This window comes from Euprymna scolopes, chromosome 12, assembly GCF_053919585.1.
Source record: "Euprymna scolopes isolate OS-2025 chromosome 12, ASM5391958v1, whole genome shotgun sequence".
Taxonomy (NCBI): Eukaryota; Metazoa; Mollusca; class Cephalopoda; order Sepiida; family Sepiolidae; genus Euprymna; species Euprymna scolopes.
In genome coordinates, this window is record NC_136493.1 from 150,324,791 (window position 1) to 150,343,627 (window position 18,837).

General features: G+C 24.2%; 1 protein-coding gene across 8 annotated transcripts in view; it reads right to left on the reverse strand.

The window, feature by feature from the left end:
• Nucleotides 1-18,837, reverse strand: part of LOC145291542 (uncharacterized) — a 459,128-nt gene that overhangs the window by 275,005 nt on the left and 165,286 nt on the right. The window contains exon 1 of one of the 8 annotated variants that reach the window (XM_080137548.1): nt 17,924-18,072. The exons of the other annotated variants lie outside the window; for them this stretch is intronic. The gene's annotated coding sequence lies outside the window, so the exon portion shown is untranslated. Of the gene's footprint in view, nt 1-17,923; nt 18,073-18,837 lie in introns of those variants that run through there. 8 annotated transcript variants of the gene reach the window in all.

An 18,837-nucleotide genomic window follows, 5' to 3' on the forward strand; every position in this document is an offset into this window, starting at 1 on the left:
CAAATATTTATTCATTGTGTTTGGTTTGGTTGTTTTATATAGAAAAATTGATTAGGTTTTGCAAAAACAAAGGAAAAAACAATGATTTCAATGTTAGGTGCATTTTAGTCAGGAATCCAGTATTTTAAGACAAGCTGATCTGCTAGCACCAGCTCTTTATACTTTCTTTGTCAACAATATTTTTTCATACAAAATCAATATTTTTTCATACAAAATCAATATTTGATTTTAGTTAGTTTTTCTTGTGGATCATTGCACAGCATGTTGTTAAGAAGGTTAAAATGTAATTCAATTTAATTCCTCCCATAAAATACTTTATCTGGGTTGGAATTATTTTGAAGTAGTAAGGTAACTATCTTTAAAAAAAAAAGAAGAAATATAACTATTATTGCAAAAACAAAGGAAAAAACAATGATTTCTATATTAATTGGCACAAAAAATTGATATTCTGGAAAAAAGAACATCATAGTTTAAAAAAAAAAAAAGGCAAGCAAAACAAATTGTGAGTAAATAGATTCCCAAGCAACGCCAGGTAGATACAACTTGTTGGACATAAGGTGATATTTTATCCAAAGCCAGGTAGACAGAGTTACAGACATTCATATTTTTCAGAATAGAATGAATTATAATGTAACTGAATATGAAGACTACTCACACCTGCGAGTGTCCTGTACTTCTACAAAACCACCATTCATCCATGTGTTCTGATGAACTTGTTGCACTTGTGCCCCTTCAATGTACATATCCCCAATAAACCTGTTTAGCAACAAAATCTCACCCCTTCACTGTTGAGGTTTGAAAATGCCAGAAAGCTTTCTACTTTAATAGTTTCTTCCCTTGAACAGCTAGACTTTAAAATTCGCTTCCTCCTACCTGCTTCCCTGACTGTACTGATATGCAGAAGTTTAAATGTAATGTAAACCAACATCTTGTTAATCTTTCCTAGATATGGTCCTAAATAGTAGCCCCTTACATTCAAGTGGTAATATGCCTTGTTAGGGGTGAATGTAAGTAAATAAAAATAAAATAAAATGCAAATAGATCCAACAGGATTTTATTATGGGGGAAAAAAATTGAACTCGCCAAAAAGGAGTACTCTGGTTTGGTACGAAAATTTTTTAATTACTTTAGTCTAAAAGAATTTCTCCTTCACCGATGGAAAAGATTAGATGTAGCATCAAAACTGATACTACACTTTTCTCCTAGCCAAATAGTTGAAAACTTTCTGGGTTTTTCCATGGTTAATTATATAAACTTCTTCTGTTTTAATTTTTCTTTTTAATTAATTAATAGATTTTAAAAAAAGTTTTCGACTGACATTCTAAAATGGAGTTCTTTTTGCCACATCTACGGAGATGCCCCTCAGAGTGTACTTTCCTGCTTTGACACAGTACAAAATCAACTTCGAAATCTAGTGGGCATGTTTTAGTTACTTTCCTACAGCATCTTTTTTACAGAAGAGAGTTGTTAGTCTTTCCCTACTCTGTCATTATTTTCATAGTAGATGCTCGACTGAGCTCCAATCTTTGGTTATCCCTATCACTGTAAAACATTTACAACAAAATATCATCTCGCTACAAACATTGTAAACAATTTTCTTTTCTTATTCTGGAGATAAATGCATCTTCCATGAGCATAGTTTCTTTTGAAGAGCTACCCAACTGTGAAAAAGAATACTGCAAGATTACTTTCCATCTAACTACAACATGGTCGTTTTCAAGTTCAATCTTAACAAATTCTTTTTAAACCGTCTCCTCAAATAATCAAATTCTGTCCACTTTCAACTATCATCTCCAATCCTCAAGATATTTGTTTCACTGTCCATCTGAAACAAAAACAAAAAAACTTAACCCTTATCCTTGAGTGGCTTTCAGTCTAGGTAAGCAGTGAGGCATTCGTACAATTACAAAAAAGACTAACATGTTAGTCAGACATTAAATCATTTGTTTTTCCATTTTATTTTATTATTTATTAACTAAACATGTAAAGAAAATAATTTCTCCAATTTTTTCTCAAAATTTGCAGAAGTCAATTCTTGACTCGTTTTGTTCTATCTGTAATATTGAAACAAAATTTTTTTTTTTTTTTTTTTTTTTTTTTTTTAAATTTCCAAATTTGACATTTACATGAGACAATCAGTGACCTTTTCCAAAAACTAAATACTATTGTATGTCACCATTTTATGTGCCTGGATCACAATTACTGAAGGATATGCACACAAATCTGCCAGCCAATCTTAACCAATCATTACTGAAATACACAACAAGAACATAAGTCTGTCGTGAGACTGCATAGTGAGTCTTATCTGGGCATTATCTCTCCATATCATATGAAGTCTTCCCAAAGTTATGTCAGTTAAAAAAAAAAAATGATCATGCTGAAGTTTTGCATGGGAGTTGCTGTTATGAAAAATCACCAGCTCCATACATCAAAGTTGGAAAAATGGAAAGTTGAAATTTTGTCAAAATTTCGGCCATCACTAAGATTGTCATGACCATGTAAGATTTAGGGCTTCATTTGGCTACAATATGAGCCAAGCAGCTTTTTTTTAAATTATTATTTTAATTGACCTTCACCTCAAACAAGGCATATCACCATTTGGACATAAGGGGCTACTATTTGGGACCATGCCTAAGAAAGATTAACAAGATGTTGGTTTACGTTACATTTAAACTTCTGTGTATTGGTACAGTTAGGGAAGCAGGTAGCAGAAAGGGAATTCCAAAGTCTAGTTGTTTGAGGGAAGATCTAAGACTAAACAGTCATTTGACAGAAATGTTAAAATTAATTGATTTTAAAAATTCAAGTATAAAATATCAATTAAATAAAATTTAAATTGATTGGGAGTGTTTTAAAAACATGGTACAATTTTAATCAGTACTGCTAGCTTGTCCCAAATAATGATGCTTAACAATCTCCTTTAATAATAAAATTGTGTACAACGCATTTAAGCATTTACAGGGTGCAGACGATATTTGTGTGCAATATTATTTAGGAAAAAATGACAGTCGTTTCAATTTTTAAAACTTTTTTCACCAAACATAAGTCAGTTTTTCCATTTTTTGTTTGCCTCACCACCAATTAAACATAAAAGTCTGTTTTTAATGTAGGGGAAATCCAACCCTCCTCCAAATAGGGCACTCTAGATTAGGACAAAAATAAACATTTCTTCATTCTAGAAGGATTTCTTCTACACCAATTGAGGACAGAAAAGATGATGTGTGGTCGACAAAATTTTCTGACAGTTAGGCGTGGGTTTTCCATCTGATATGGCACAGAGTCTTGTTATCATATATCAGGCTTACCTGCAGTTATCTGATCAGTGCATGGTTGCTTGACCACATTGAGGACACAGATGTAGCCATTAGAATACAAAAGTGAGAATATGAGTGTGAGGACACTTCTCAACCTATACACTCAACGAATCAGATTGAAATTTTGTATATAGGGCATTCAAACATGTGGAAAACTTTAATCCATTTTCTTTATGTTAAGTATGAATAGGCTTGAAAACACTTCTTAAAGACCATATCACGCTGGTGTAATGGTTATCGTACTTGATTTATACTTTATGTTACAATACGCCCACCAGCCCGGTAACATAAGTGCATAAGTATCAATAAAGTGATTTTTAATATCGTATTCAGCTAAACCCATAACAAGCGACATTTGAATGAATGGTTTATTTTATTGATGCTACACCATAATCACGTGATTAAAGTTTAAGCAGACGAAACACTGGGAGTCAAAAGAATAAAGAATTCCAGAATTTCTTTTTTTACTTGTAAGAATTTTTTTTTTACTTGTAAGAATTTCTTTTTTTACTTGTAAGAATTTTTTTTTTACTTGTAAGAATTTCTTTTTTTACTTATAATAATTTCTTTTTTTACTTATAATAATTTCTTTTTTTACTTATAAGAATTTCTTTTTTTACTTGTAAGAATTTCTTTTTTTACTTGTAAGAATTTCTTTTTTTACTTGTAAGAATTTCTTTTTTTACTTGTAAGAATTTCTTTTTTTACTTGTAAGAATTTCTTTTTTTACTTATAATAATTTCTTTTTTTACTTATAAGAATTTCTTTTTTTACTTGTAAGAATTTCTTTTTTTACTTGTAAGAATTTCTTTTTTTACTTATAATAATTTCTTTTTTTACTTATAATAATTTCTTTTTTTACTTATAAGAATTTTTTTTTTACCTGTAAGAATTTCTTTTTTTACTTGTAAGAATTTCTTTTTTTACTTATAATAATTTCTTTTTTTACTTATAAGAATTTCTTTTTTTACTTGTAAGAATTTCTTTTTTTACTTGTAAGAATTTCTTTTTTTACTTGTAAGAATTTCTTTTTTTACTTGTAAGAATTTCTTTTTTTACTTGTAAGAATTTCTTTTTTTACTTGTAAGAATTTCTTTTTTTACTTGTAAGAATTTCTTTTTTTACTTATAATAATTTCTTTTTTTACTTATAAGAATTTCTTTTTTTACTTGTAAGAATTTCTTTTTTTACTTATAATAATTTCTTTTTTTACTTATAAGAATTTCTTTTTTTACTTATAATAATTTCTTTTTTTACTTATAAGAATTTCTTTTTTTACTTATAATAATTTCTTTTTTTACTTGTAAGAATTTCTTTTTTTACTTGTAAGAATTTCTTTTTTTACTTGTAAGAATTTCTTTTTTTACTTGTAAGAATTTCTTTTTTTACTTGTAAGAATTTCTTTTTTTACTTGTAAGAATTTCTTTTTTTACTTGTAAGAATTTCTTTTTTTACTTATAATAATTTCTTTTTTTACTTATAATAATTTCTTTTTTTACTTGTAAGAATTTCTTTTTTTACTTATAAGAATTTCTTTTTTTACTTATAAGAATTTCTTTTTTTACTTGTAAGAATTTTTTTTTTTACTTATAATAATTTCTTTTTTTACTTGTAAGAATTTCTTTTTTTACTTATAAGAATTTCTTTTTTTACTTATAAGAATTTCTTTTTTTACTTATAATAATTTCTTTTTTTACTTGTAAGAATTTCTTTTTTTACTTGTAAGAATTTCTTTTTTTACTTATAATAATTTCTTTTTTTACTTATAATAATTTCTTTTTTTACTTATAATAATTTCTTTTTTTACTTGTAAGAATTTCTTTTTTTACTTGTAAGAATTTCTTTTTTTACTTATAAGAATTTCTTTTTTTACTTATAAGAATTTCTTTTTTTACTTATAATAATTTCTTTTTTTACTTGTAAGAATTTCTTTTTTTACTTGTAAGAATTTCTTTTTTTACTTATAATAATTTCTTTTTTTACTTATAAGAATTTCTTTTTTTACTTATAATAATTTCTTTTTTTACTTGTAAGAATTTCTTTTTTTACTTATAATAATTTCTTTTTTTACTTATAATAATTTCTTTTTTTACTTGTAAGAATTTCTTTTTTTACTTATAAGAATTTCTTTTTTTACTTATAATAATTTCTTTTTTTACTTGTAAGAATTTCTTTTTTTACTTGTAAGAATTTCTTTTTTTACTTATAATAATTTCTTTTTTTACTTATAAGAATTTCTTTTTTTACTTATAATAATTTCTTTTTTTACTTATAAGAATTTCTTTTTTTACTTATAATAATTTCTTTTTTTACTTGTAAGAATTTCTTTTTTTACTTGTAAGAATTTCTTTTTTTACTTGTAAGAATTTCTTTTTTTACTTGTAAGAATTTCTTTTTTTACTTATAATAATTTCTTTTTTTACTTATAAGAATTTCTTTTTTTACTTATAAGAATTTCTTTTTTTACTTATAATAATTTCTTTTTTTACTTATAATAATTTCTTTTTTTACTTATAATAATTTCTTTTTTTACTTATAAGAATTTCTTTTTTTACTTGTAAGAATTTCTTTTTTTACTTGTAAGAATTTCTTTTTTTACTTGTAAGAATTTCTTTTTTTACTTGTAAGAATTTCTTTTTTTACTTGTAAGAATTTCTTTTTTTACTTGTAAGAATTTCTTTTTTTACTTGTAAGAATTTCTTTTTTTACTTGTAAGAATTTCTTTTTTTACTTGTAAGAATTTCTTTTTTTACTTATAATAATTTCTTTTTTTACTTATAAGAATTTCTTTTTTTACTTGTAAGAATTTCTTTTTTTACTTATAATAATTTCTTTTTTTACTTATAAGAATTTCTTTTTTTACTTATAATAATTTCTTTTTTTACTTATAAGAATTTCTTTTTTTACTTATAATAATTTCTTTTTTTACTTGTAAGAATTTCTTTTTTTACTTGTAAGAATTTCTTTTTTTACTTGTAAGAATTTCTTTTTTTACTTGTAAGAATTTCTTTTTTTACTTGTAAGAATTTCTTTTTTTACTTGTAAGAATTTCTTTTTTTTACTTGTAAGAATTTCTTTTTTTACTTATAATAATTTCTTTTTTTACTTATAATAATTTCTTTTTTTACTTGTAAGAATTTCTTTTTTTACTTATAAGAATTTCTTTTTTTACTTATAAGAATTTCTTTTTTTACTTGTAAGAATTTTTTTTTTTACTTATAATAATTTCTTTTTTTACTTGTAAGAATTTCTTTTTTTACTTATAAGAATTTCTTTTTTTACTTATAAGAATTTCTTTTTTTACTTATAATAATTTCTTTTTTTACTTGTAAGAATTTCTTTTTTTACTTGTAAGAATTTCTTTTTTTACTTATAATAATTTCTTTTTTTACTTATAATAATTTCTTTTTTTACTTATAATAATTTCTTTTTTTACTTGTAAGAATTTCTTTTTTTACTTGTAAGAATTTCTTTTTTTACTTATAAGAATTTCTTTTTTTACTTATAAGAATTTCTTTTTTTACTTATAATAATTTCTTTTTTTACTTGTAAGAATTTCTTTTTTTACTTGTAAGAATTTCTTTTTTTACTTATAATAATTTCTTTTTTTACTTATAAGAATTTCTTTTTTTACTTATAATAATTTCTTTTTTTACTTGTAAGAATTTCTTTTTTTACTTATAATAATTTCTTTTTTTACTTATAATAATTTCTTTTTTTACTTGTAAGAATTTCTTTTTTTACTTATAAGAATTTCTTTTTTTACTTATAATAATTTCTTTTTTTACTTGTAAGAATTTCTTTTTTTACTTGTAAGAATTTCTTTTTTTACTTATAATAATTTCTTTTTTTACTTATAAGAATTTCTTTTTTTACTTATAATAATTTCTTTTTTTACTTATAAGAATTTCTTTTTTTACTTATAATAATTTCTTTTTTTACTTGTAAGAATTTCTTTTTTTACTTGTAAGAATTTCTTTTTTTACTTGTAAGAATTTCTTTTTTTACTTGTAAGAATTTCTTTTTTTACTTATAATAATTTCTTTTTTTACTTATAAGAATTTCTTTTTTTACTTATAAGAATTTCTTTTTTTACTTATAATAATTTCTTTTTTTACTTATAATAATTTCTTTTTTTACTTATAATAATTTCTTTTTTTACTTATAAGAATTTCTTTTTTTACTTGTAAGAATTTCTTTTTTTACTTGTAAGAATTTCTTTTTTTACTTGTAAGAATTTCTTTTTTTACTTGTAAGAATTTCTTTTTTTACTTGTAAGAATTTCTTTTTTTACTTATAATAATTTCTTTTTTTACTTATAAGAATTTCTTTTTTTACTTGTAAGAATTTCTTTTTTTACTTGTAAGAATTTCTTTTTTTACTTATAATAATTTCTTTTTTTACTTATAATAATTTCTTTTTTTACTTATAAGAATTTTTTTTTTACCTGTAAGAATTTCTTTTTTTACTTGTAAGAATTTCTTTTTTTACTTATAATAATTTCTTTTTTTACTTATAAGAATTTCTTTTTTTACTTGTAAGAATTTCTTTTTTTACTTGTAAGAATTTCTTTTTTTACTTGTAAGAATTTCTTTTTTTACTTGTAAGAATTTCTTTTTTTACTTATAATAATTTCTTTTTTTACTTGTAAGAATTTCTTTTTTTACTTGTAAGAATTTCTTTTTTTACTTATAATAATTTCTTTTTTTACTTATAAGAATTTCTTTTTTTACTTATAATAATTTCTTTTTTTACTTATAAGAATTTCTTTTTTTACTTATAATAATTTCTTTTTTTACTTGTAAGAATTTCTTTTTTTACTTGTAAGAATTTCTTTTTTTACTTGTAAGAATTTCTTTTTTTACTTGTAAGAATTTCTTTTTTTACTTGTAAGAATTTCTTTTTTTACTTGTAAGAATTTCTTTTTTTACTTATAATAATTTCTTTTTTTACTTGTAAGAATTTCTTTTTTTACTTATAATAATTTCTTTTTTTACTTATAATAATTTCTTTTTTTACTTATAAGAATTTCTTTTTTTACTTATAATAATTTCTTTTTTTACTTATAATAATTTCTTTTTTTACTTGTAAGAATTTCTTTTTTTACTTGTAAGAATTTCTTTTTTTACTTGTAAGAATTTCTTTTTTTACTTGTAAGAATTTCTTTTTTTACTTGTAAGAATTTCTTTTTTTACTTATAATAATTTCTTTTTTTACTTATAAGAATTTCTTTTTTTACTTGTAAGAATTTCTTTTTTTACTTATAATAATTTCTTTTTTTACTTATAAGAATTTCTTTTTTTACTTGTAAGAATTTCTTTTTTTACTTGTAAGAATTTCTTTTTTTACTTGTAAGAATTTCTTTTTTTACTTGTAAGAATTTCTTTTTTTACTTGTAAGAATTTCTTTTTTTACTTGTAAGAATTTCTTTTTTTACTTGTAAGAATTTCTTTTTTTACTTATAATAATTTCTTTTTTTACTTATAAGAATTTCTTTTTTTACTTGTAAGAATTTCTTTTTTTACTTATAATAATTTCTTTTTTTACTTATAAGAATTTCTTTTTTTACTTATAATAATTTCTTTTTTTACTTATAAGAATTTCTTTTTTTACTTATAATAATTTCTTTTTTTACTTGTAAGAATTTCTTTTTTTACTTGTAAGAATTTCTTTTTTTACTTGTAAGAATTTCTTTTTTTACTTGTAAGAATTTCTTTTTTTACTTGTAAGAATTTCTTTTTTTACTTGTAAGAATTTCTTTTTTTACTTGTAAGAATTTCTTTTTTTACTTATAATAATTTCTTTTTTTACTTATAATAATTTCTTTTTTTACTTGTAAGAATTTCTTTTTTTACTTATAAGAATTTCTTTTTTTACTTATAAGAATTTCTTTTTTTACTTGTAAGAATTTTTTTTTTTACTTATAATAATTTCTTTTTTTACTTGTAAGAATTTCTTTTTTTACTTATAAGAATTTCTTTTTTTACTTATAAGAATTTCTTTTTTTACTTATAATAATTTCTTTTTTTACTTGTAAGAATTTCTTTTTTTACTTGTAAGAATTTCTTTTTTTACTTATAATAATTTCTTTTTTTACTTATAATAATTTCTTTTTTTACTTATAATAATTTCTTTTTTTACTTGTAAGAATTTCTTTTTTTACTTATAAGAATTTCTTTTTTTACTTGTAAGAATTTCTTTTTTTACTTGTAAGAATTTCTTTTTTTACTTATAAGAATTTCTTTTTTTACTTATAAGAATTTCTTTTTTTACTTATAATAATTTCTTTTTTTACTTGTAAGAATTTCTTTTTTTACTTGTAAGAATTTCTTTTTTTACTTATAATAATTTCTTTTTTTACTTATAAGAATTTCTTTTTTTACTTATAATAATTTCTTTTTTTACTTGTAAGAATTTCTTTTTTTACTTATAATAATTTCTTTTTTTACTTATAATAATTTCTTTTTTTACTTGTAAGAATTTCTTTTTTTACTTATAAGAATTTCTTTTTTTACTTATAATAATTTCTTTTTTTACTTGTAAGAATTTCTTTTTTTACTTGTAAGAATTTCTTTTTTTACTTATAATAATTTCTTTTTTTACTTATAAGAATTTCTTTTTTTACTTATAATAATTTCTTTTTTTACTTATAAGAATTTCTTTTTTTACTTATAATAATTTCTTTTTTTACTTGTAAGAATTTCTTTTTTTACTTGTAAGAATTTCTTTTTTTACTTGTAAGAATTTCTTTTTTTACTTGTAAGAATTTCTTTTTTTACTTATAATAATTTCTTTTTTTACTTATAAGAATTTCTTTTTTTACTTATAAGAATTTCTTTTTTTACTTATAATAATTTCTTTTTTTACTTATAATAATTTCTTTTTTTACTTATAATAATTTCTTTTTTTACTTATAAGAATTTCTTTTTTTACTTGTAAGAATTTCTTTTTTTACTTGTAAGAATTTCTTTTTTTACTTGTAAGAATTTCTTTTTTTACTTGTAAGAATTTCTTTTTTTACTTGTAAGAATTTCTTTTTTTACTTATAATAATTTCTTTTTTTACTTATAAGAATTTCTTTTTTTACTTGTAAGAATTTCTTTTTTTACTTGTAAGAATTTCTTTTTTTACTTATAATAATTTCTTTTTTTACTTATAATAATTTCTTTTTTTACTTATAAGAATTTTTTTTTTACCTGTAAGAATTTCTTTTTTTACTTGTAAGAATTTCTTTTTTTACTTATAATAATTTCTTTTTTTACTTATAAGAATTTCTTTTTTTACTTGTAAGAATTTCTTTTTTTACTTGTAAGAATTTCTTTTTTTACTTGTAAGAATTTCTTTTTTTACTTGTAAGAATTTCTTTTTTTACTTATAATAATTTCTTTTTTTACTTGTAAGAATTTCTTTTTTTACTTGTAAGAATTTCTTTTTTTACTTATAATAATTTCTTTTTTTACTTATAAGAATTTCTTTTTTTACTTATAATAATTTCTTTTTTTACTTATAAGAATTTCTTTTTTTACTTATAATAATTTCTTTTTTTACTTGTAAGAATTTCTTTTTTTACTTGTAAGAATTTCTTTTTTTACTTGTAAGAATTTCTTTTTTTACTTGTAAGAATTTCTTTTTTTACTTGTAAGAATTTCTTTTTTTACTTGTAAGAATTTCTTTTTTTACTTATAATAATTTCTTTTTTTACTTGTAAGAATTTCTTTTTTTACTTATAATAATTTCTTTTTTTACTTATAATAATTTCTTTTTTTACTTATAAGAATTTCTTTTTTTACTTATAATAATTTCTTTTTTTACTTATAATAATTTCTTTTTTTACTTGTAAGAATTTCTTTTTTTACTTGTAAGAATTTCTTTTTTTACTTGTAAGAATTTCTTTTTTTACTTGTAAGAATTTCTTTTTTTACTTGTAAGAATTTCTTTTTTTACTTATAATAATTTCTTTTTTTACTTATAAGAATTTCTTTTTTTACTTATAAGAATTTCTTTTTTTACTTATAAGAAGTGAACTGTTTAGAAAAGAAATAATACTCACATGCACATGTCTTAGTTTCTGCATTAAAATATAATATTTATGTGCATATTTTATGGCTAGGCAACGCCAGGCGGCCTGCTTGTTATTATGCAAACCATTTTCAAATTTCCACACCCAAAATATCTTTTGTTTTGTTTTCATTCCACCCTACATTCAAAATTTGTTTCTTTTTAATCATTTCAATGGAAATAATTTGTATCAACAAATACAACACTCCTTATGTGAATGTAAATAAAACATTTAAATAAACAATGCTATGATGACGTCACCACCATCATCACCATCATCATCATTAATAACGGTTTAGTATCCATTTTACATGCTGGCATTGAACGTCTTCAATAAATTGACTTCCAAACTATCTCTGAACAAGTCTTAATTTATCTCTCTTTTCCTTCGATGTTATCCTTGACTTTCCTTTGTGAACCGAATCTGCGACCTCATTTATGTATTATTCATATTATAATGGAGGTGGTCTCTATTCAACAACAACAACGACAACAACAACAACAACAACAACCGTAGAGAAATGATCTCTAAAAATATTCAATGTTTATTCGGTTGAATTACGAATGGATCTTTTGTTGTTGTTGTTGTTGTTGTTGTTAGATTGGAAGTGTACAAAGTGGGATGATGCGGTTTTATTAAAAATGTACGACTAAAAATTATGTACGATCAATGTACAACTAATTGCTGCTGCTGATTAAAGCAACTTCGACTAGGTCTGCCAGTAAAACAAACAATAAAACGAATTTACTCAGAAGTTTTGGGAGGTTATTTTTAACAAATATCTTTTAGTTCATACCTAAAATGATATTTACTAAAGAAAACTCCCGATTTTTATCTTACACGGGCGATTTACTGAGTCCGTGAGTGCAAAAAATGTTATTAAAACGACTTAGTTGCAATTATCTTGGGAAAATTCTTAAGACTTTTTTTTTTCAGACTTCTTAAATTCTTAAGACTTTTTTTTTTGTGCCACTTTTTTTATTTTTTAATCTTTGAAAAAAAAATAACAATAAATAAGTTTATATTTTTATTATTGAAAAAAAAAAAACGAATTTAGTCACAGTCACAACTTTCAGCCGAGAGATTTTTTTTTTTTTTTTTTTTTTTTTTTTTTGCAAATCAAATTTTACAAGTGATGTTTTTCTTTAAAATTTGAATTTTGTAACACAATAACATTGTAACACTAGAAAATCTTTGTTGGGGTTGTTTAGAGCTGGGCAGAGAGAGAGAGAGAGAGAGAGAGAGAGAGAGAGAGAGAGAGAGAGAGAGAAAAGGATAGAAGGAATAAGTAGAAAACAAAGACATTTGAAGACCAATGAAAAAGAAACGCCGAACCAGTTCCAACTAATATGGCATCGTGAGGCCCCACCAGAAGTTACTACAAGGTCCAGACTCCATACATCAAATAGTAATGTAATGAACCTGATAAAAGGATAAACTCCTTGGTTAATCTAAGGTTCGGGTCACTGATTATCAGGTGGATTACGTCAACCCGGGAAAACGTTTACCTCCTACGCACTTATTAGTGATATGGCAACAAGATAGAGTGAAAAGAGAATCAAGTAATCTCTATCTATTGCTCACAGAAAATTGCCGACTGAGTAGACATCATTTCTTCCCCCTTTGTCAGAAACATTGCTCAGGGTAGATATTCAAAATTTGGTAGTTCATTAATATTTTTAAATTCTAAATCATCTCTTGAGCAATGCTAGATACTCCTGTTAGTTAAATATGCTTTTTAATTGCTTTGAAGTATTTTACATTGATTCAAGGATTCCTCAATATTGTTAACCCACCCAGAGACGTGTATTACGACTAGTCTAATATATGATTATCTAAGTTTGTTAATCTTGTTATCTACAGTCTCAATACTTATGGGTAAATCTTCTTTTTTTTTTAATCTGGCATTTAAAATCCCTTGATCTTCAGGGGTGATTTAATAGCAATCCGATTAAGTTAATGAGGAATATTTTTTTCTTCGCTTAATTTCACCTTAAAATCTACTTTTTTAATCCGACTATTTATTGACCTAATAGATACTGCCATATTCTAAAGAATCGACTTTGCTAAATTCAAATTTAATCTGATCTACTCTGGTTAGTGATGCACTTACACTGTTGACGAAGGTATGAACCCCAACTGACCCATCCAGCAACGTAACTAGTATTCAATTAAACATGAATAATTATTTTGGCATTAAAGAGCCAAACAGAAATTATTTTCATTAAAACAGACACAGGAAAGTAGGTATTCCAAACTAAAATTATATATTCTCTCTAATTCTCTCTTCTCTGATCTTGAGCACGTGGTACAATGGGGGAAGAGGTGGCTGGTTACTTTTAATGCATCCTAAACCAAGTTTCTATCTTTACATCATCAACGCTCTAATCCCCATCTGGCATCAATTGAAATGGATGGCTCTCGTCTTGGAGAGGTCCCATGTTTTGACAAGCTTCTAGGTTTGACCTTTTCTCCTGATCTGAAATGGAACACGTACATCAAATCTGTTGCCAGGGAAGCTGGGAAAATGGTGGGATCCTTCTACCGCTCCAGAAGATATCTCACTACTGATGCAATTCTCTATCTGTATAAAAGCCAAGTACGTCCAAGGATGGAGTACTGCTGCCACATATAGGCAGGAGCTGCTAAAATCAGCCTATCATGCCTTGACAGAGTACAAAATAGACTTTGTGGTTTAGTGGGGGATGCCCTTTTCTCTTCCCTGCAACCTCTCTCCCACAAAAGAGACGTTGCGAGCCTGTCTTTGTTTTATCGTTATTTCCATGGCAGGTGCTCGTCTGAGCTCCAATCCCTCGTCCCCCTTCGCCAATCTTTCACGAGAAACATCCGTCTGGCTGAAACTACTGTCAATAATTTTCCCCACTTTTTATCTGTGCCTAAATTCAAAGGTAGATTCCATGAGTAAAGCTTCTTTCTTAGAACTGCACACCAGTGGAACTCTCTGCCGCTTGCCTGTTTCCCACCTGACTATAACTTGAACGTCTTCAAGTCCAACATAAACAAACTTCTGACAAACCGCCCCCTTAAGTAAGACACTCAAACCCCCCAATACTAATGATTACTACGATACTATCTCATTGATTACTGCACCTGCAATAACCCTTATACCTGAGTTTAAAATTAATTAATATTTATATTTTATTATTATTTTAAAATCAATAAATATTTATATTTTATCATTAGTTTAAAATCAATAAATATTTATACTTTATCATTAGTTTAAAATCAATAAATATTTATATTTTATGATTAGTTTAAAATTAATTAATATTTATATTTTATCATTAGTTTAAAATCAATAAATATTTATATTTCATCATTAGTTTAAAATTAATTAATATTTATATTTTAGCATTATTTTAAAATCAATAAATATTTATATTTTATGATTAGTTTAAAATCAATAAATATTTATCATTTTACTATTAGTTTAAAATCAATAAATATAAAAATAATTTTTGGCTTCAGAAAATATGAACAAACTTTTCCACTTCCAATAGCCACAAAAGTTCTGATTTTTCTGGTTCACAATTCCAGTAAATCATGCCAATACTATTTGTCATGTTTACAATAGAATTAAGATTGGAAACGGGAAGAATCAAGTCACGGAATAACACAAGAAGTTTGTTGCAGTAAAAAAAGTAAAAACATTTATATTAAACACAAAACAGTTAAGATTTGAAAGAGGTTTCGTGTGTCGGTTGATCCGTCACACGTCAATAAAAAATAAACATTTCTTTAGTCTATTATACTAAAGTTTGAAATTACAATTTTGTCTGTCTGTGATGCTTAAGTTTTAAAATGCATTTTGTTGGTCTGCATGCTTATGTTAGAATAACATTTTCATTGGTTTGTCATGCTGAAGTAAAAATAACTTGTTCAACAGTCTGTAATTCTTCAGTTAGAAATAAAATTTTCATTGGTCCATCATGCTTAAGTAAGAAATAACATGTTCATTAGTCTGTCATGTTGAAGTTAGAAATAACTTTTTCATTAGTCTGTCATGTTGAACTTAGAAATAACATTTTCATTAGTCTGTCATGTTGAACTTAGAAATAACATTTTCACCAGTATAAATCACATTTTCATTTGTAACTAATGCAAATTGGATAAATCTTAAGAATATGCAAATTCTTAATTAAAACAAAAAATGTTCAATGTCATGTTTACGACAAAATAAAGATTGGAAATGAAAAGAATCCAGCAATAACACAACACGTTTGTTGCAGCAAAAAAGTGAAAACGTTTATATTGAGTTTACAACACAAAAGAGTTCAGATTTGTTTATTTGTCAACTGACCTGTCACAAATAAACATTTCTTTAGTTTGTTATGCTAAGTTTGAAGTTACATTTGCATATTATTTGCATTCATCGGACTACTGTTCTCATCTTGAGTGTGATTTTCACTACATTTTGGTCGATGTAACCTCTGACCTTCTTACTCCAAAATTTTCTGTCAAACTCTGGAATTTTGACAGAAACATTCCCGAGTTTGACACAATAAAAATTCAGAAACGTTAAATTGCATTTGGTTGGTTTTTCATGCTTAAGTTTCAAATAGACTTTTCATGGGTTTGTAATGCTTAAGTCAGAAATAGTATTTTCATCATTTTGTCATGTTTAAGTTATAGCTAACATTTTCATTGGCAAAATGGGCACATTCATTCTTGATTATTTAAAAGAGAAAAAAGAATCTGCAATTCGTTCATTCTTATGTAGTTGTTATGTTTGTGGCAGAATAAGGATAATAAAAGAGAAGAATTAAGCCGAGGAATAATACAAGTTTGTTACATAAAACAAGTAAAAACATTTGTATTGAACTTACATCACATAAGAGTTAATAAAGGGGAGATAACTACAAGATTTATAGCATTTAATAAATACTTCTAAACATGTATGTATCATTTTGGTTCAACCTCATGTAGAGATTAAAAACTACATTTGTACACTAAACCATAAAAAAGACTGAAAAATGTTACCGTATTTATGCTGCCAAGAAATTGTTAATATGAAAATAAAACACAACGAGAAGAAACATCACCGATGCAAGTTGTTTTCCAAAAGTCATTGATAATATCAAATCACAATTAAAATCTGGAGCCAGAGTAGAATGGGTGATGTTCATGATATAAATACATATTGAATTTATTGAAGCTTCGTGGGAAATTTTGCCAGAAGAATTATTCTTACTTTTACTATGACTAATAATGCTGCTAACAATATCGAATAAGAAAATAGAATAGAAAAAGAAAGAAATGTAAAAAGTAAAAAAAAGAGAAAAAGAAACGGAGAGAAAAGAAAAGGAGATAGATGTAAAGAAACTGCCATTGTTTTTATATTAAAAGTTTCTTTGATATCTTCCATTTATCTTTTGTTGAAAGATTTCAAAACCAAAACATAAAGAAGTAAAAAAGGATGATAAAGTATAAATATATAAATAAATATAAATAAAAGATTTTTCAATAAATTAAAAGTTTAAACAAGTTTTAATAAGAAAATTTAAAAAGTTTAAAAACGAAAAGTTATAAAAATGAGAAAAATTTTGAAAAGATTTCAAAGTTTTTAAAAACATTTTGTTAATTTTTAAAACAGTTCTAAAAAAGTTCCAACCTAAAAAATAAATATATAAAAAAAAAGTGACCGTGCATGTGTGTGCAGAACGGACTCTACAAAGCTACTCTGTCGATTTTTGGTCTACAGACTTGAAACATGATATATAGGGTATTCAAATCTGAGGACCAAATTAGATTTGGTTTTAGCCAGTAAAAATAGCTGCTAAGGGGTCAAAATTGAAAAATTGGAACTCGGCAGGTGTAAGTTGACTAAGTCCTAAAATGAAAAAAAAAATTAATTTAAGTTAAAAAGAAAGGGAGATAATACTCGAAAATGTTTTTAAATATTGTTTTTTAATTCAACTAATTATTTAAAAAAAAAAAAGCGAAACTTCATATAAAAAACAAAAAGAATTTTTAAACAGAGTAAAGTTAAAGAAATTCTAAAAGGAAATTTTTAAAAATTCTTAAAATTGTTAAAAAGTTATAAAAAAAATTCTAACAATTTTTAAAAGTTATAAAAAAGCAAAGTTATAAAATGTTTAAAAAGTTATAAAATGTTTAAAATTTATAAAAAGTTTAAAAGTTATAAACTTTACTTATAATTCTAAAAATTTCTAAAACATCAGAAAGTTATAATAGCTTTTAAAAGTTATAAAAAGTTATAACTAGGGCTATGACAACAAAACATTCTTTTCATTGTTTTGACTCTCGAGTATATATCCGACACAGTTAATCAACTGAGAACCACATCATTCTATATAAAAGCATATAAGATATCAACAGATACACACTTGAGAGTCAAAACAATGGAAAGAATATGCTGTTGTCCTAGCCCTAGTTATAACACTTTAAAAAGTTACAATAAAAAATAAAAGGAAAACATTTTTGATAATAAAAGTTTAAAACTAAAATTCTCAATGTTCAACTTTTAGAAAGGGGCCAACTAATAGAAATACTCGAAAATGGTACTCACTGCAACTTGTGTGCGCTCTGGCATTCAAAGAAATTAAATCCTTTTTTTTTAAACAAAGTACTAAATGTGTACTTATCGTTCCTAGATTTGTAACAATTGTCGAAAATGTGGAACAGCAAAGTCAACTAGGCCTGCATTACCATGCATTGCCAAATTTAACAGAGCCCCACCCACCCAGAGTCGATATTACTATCCATCCCCACCCCGCTCCTCACTCAAACACACAGACATATGGGTAAGTTAATAAATTAAATAGTAGTAGTTTTAGTGTAGGCGGATGTCAACATTTACCCAACAAAAACACACACACACACACACATGTTTATATATTTATATGTACAAGATTCACTCTTAAACTAATTAACCGATCATTATGAGTGTGGCAGTCCTTCATGAAAACTCAGATAACTTTGATATTTTTTTGTGAAATTTTAACAATATGTATTAGACATCAATTAATAAATATTCCTTTTTATTTCAACTTATTTGGAATATTTTAAACAGGTCTTGGGGGGGGGGCATTATAGGCAAAACGCCTCATTTTTATTTAATGCTGTTAAAGTTAACGCTTTCAATTTTATACATTTTCTACAATCAAAATCATGTAATGAATTTTTATCAAAATTAGAAGACCTATTCTTCAGACCAGGGGTTCCCAAACTTTAGGACACCATGGAGCCCCTGCACAGGGCAAAAGTTTTTATGGAGCACTTACAAGATAATTTCTAAAATAAATATGAAAAACATTAATTTCAAATTGTAACACTAACTAATGATAATGTTTACAACCATTTGTTGTTGCTGATTGTTGAATTTTTTTGTTATTTTTTATTTTCCTTTTCATGGAACTCTTTACACTTACAGTCATGTATCATATCTATTTCCAGCAAAAAAGATCAATAATTAATTGTCTG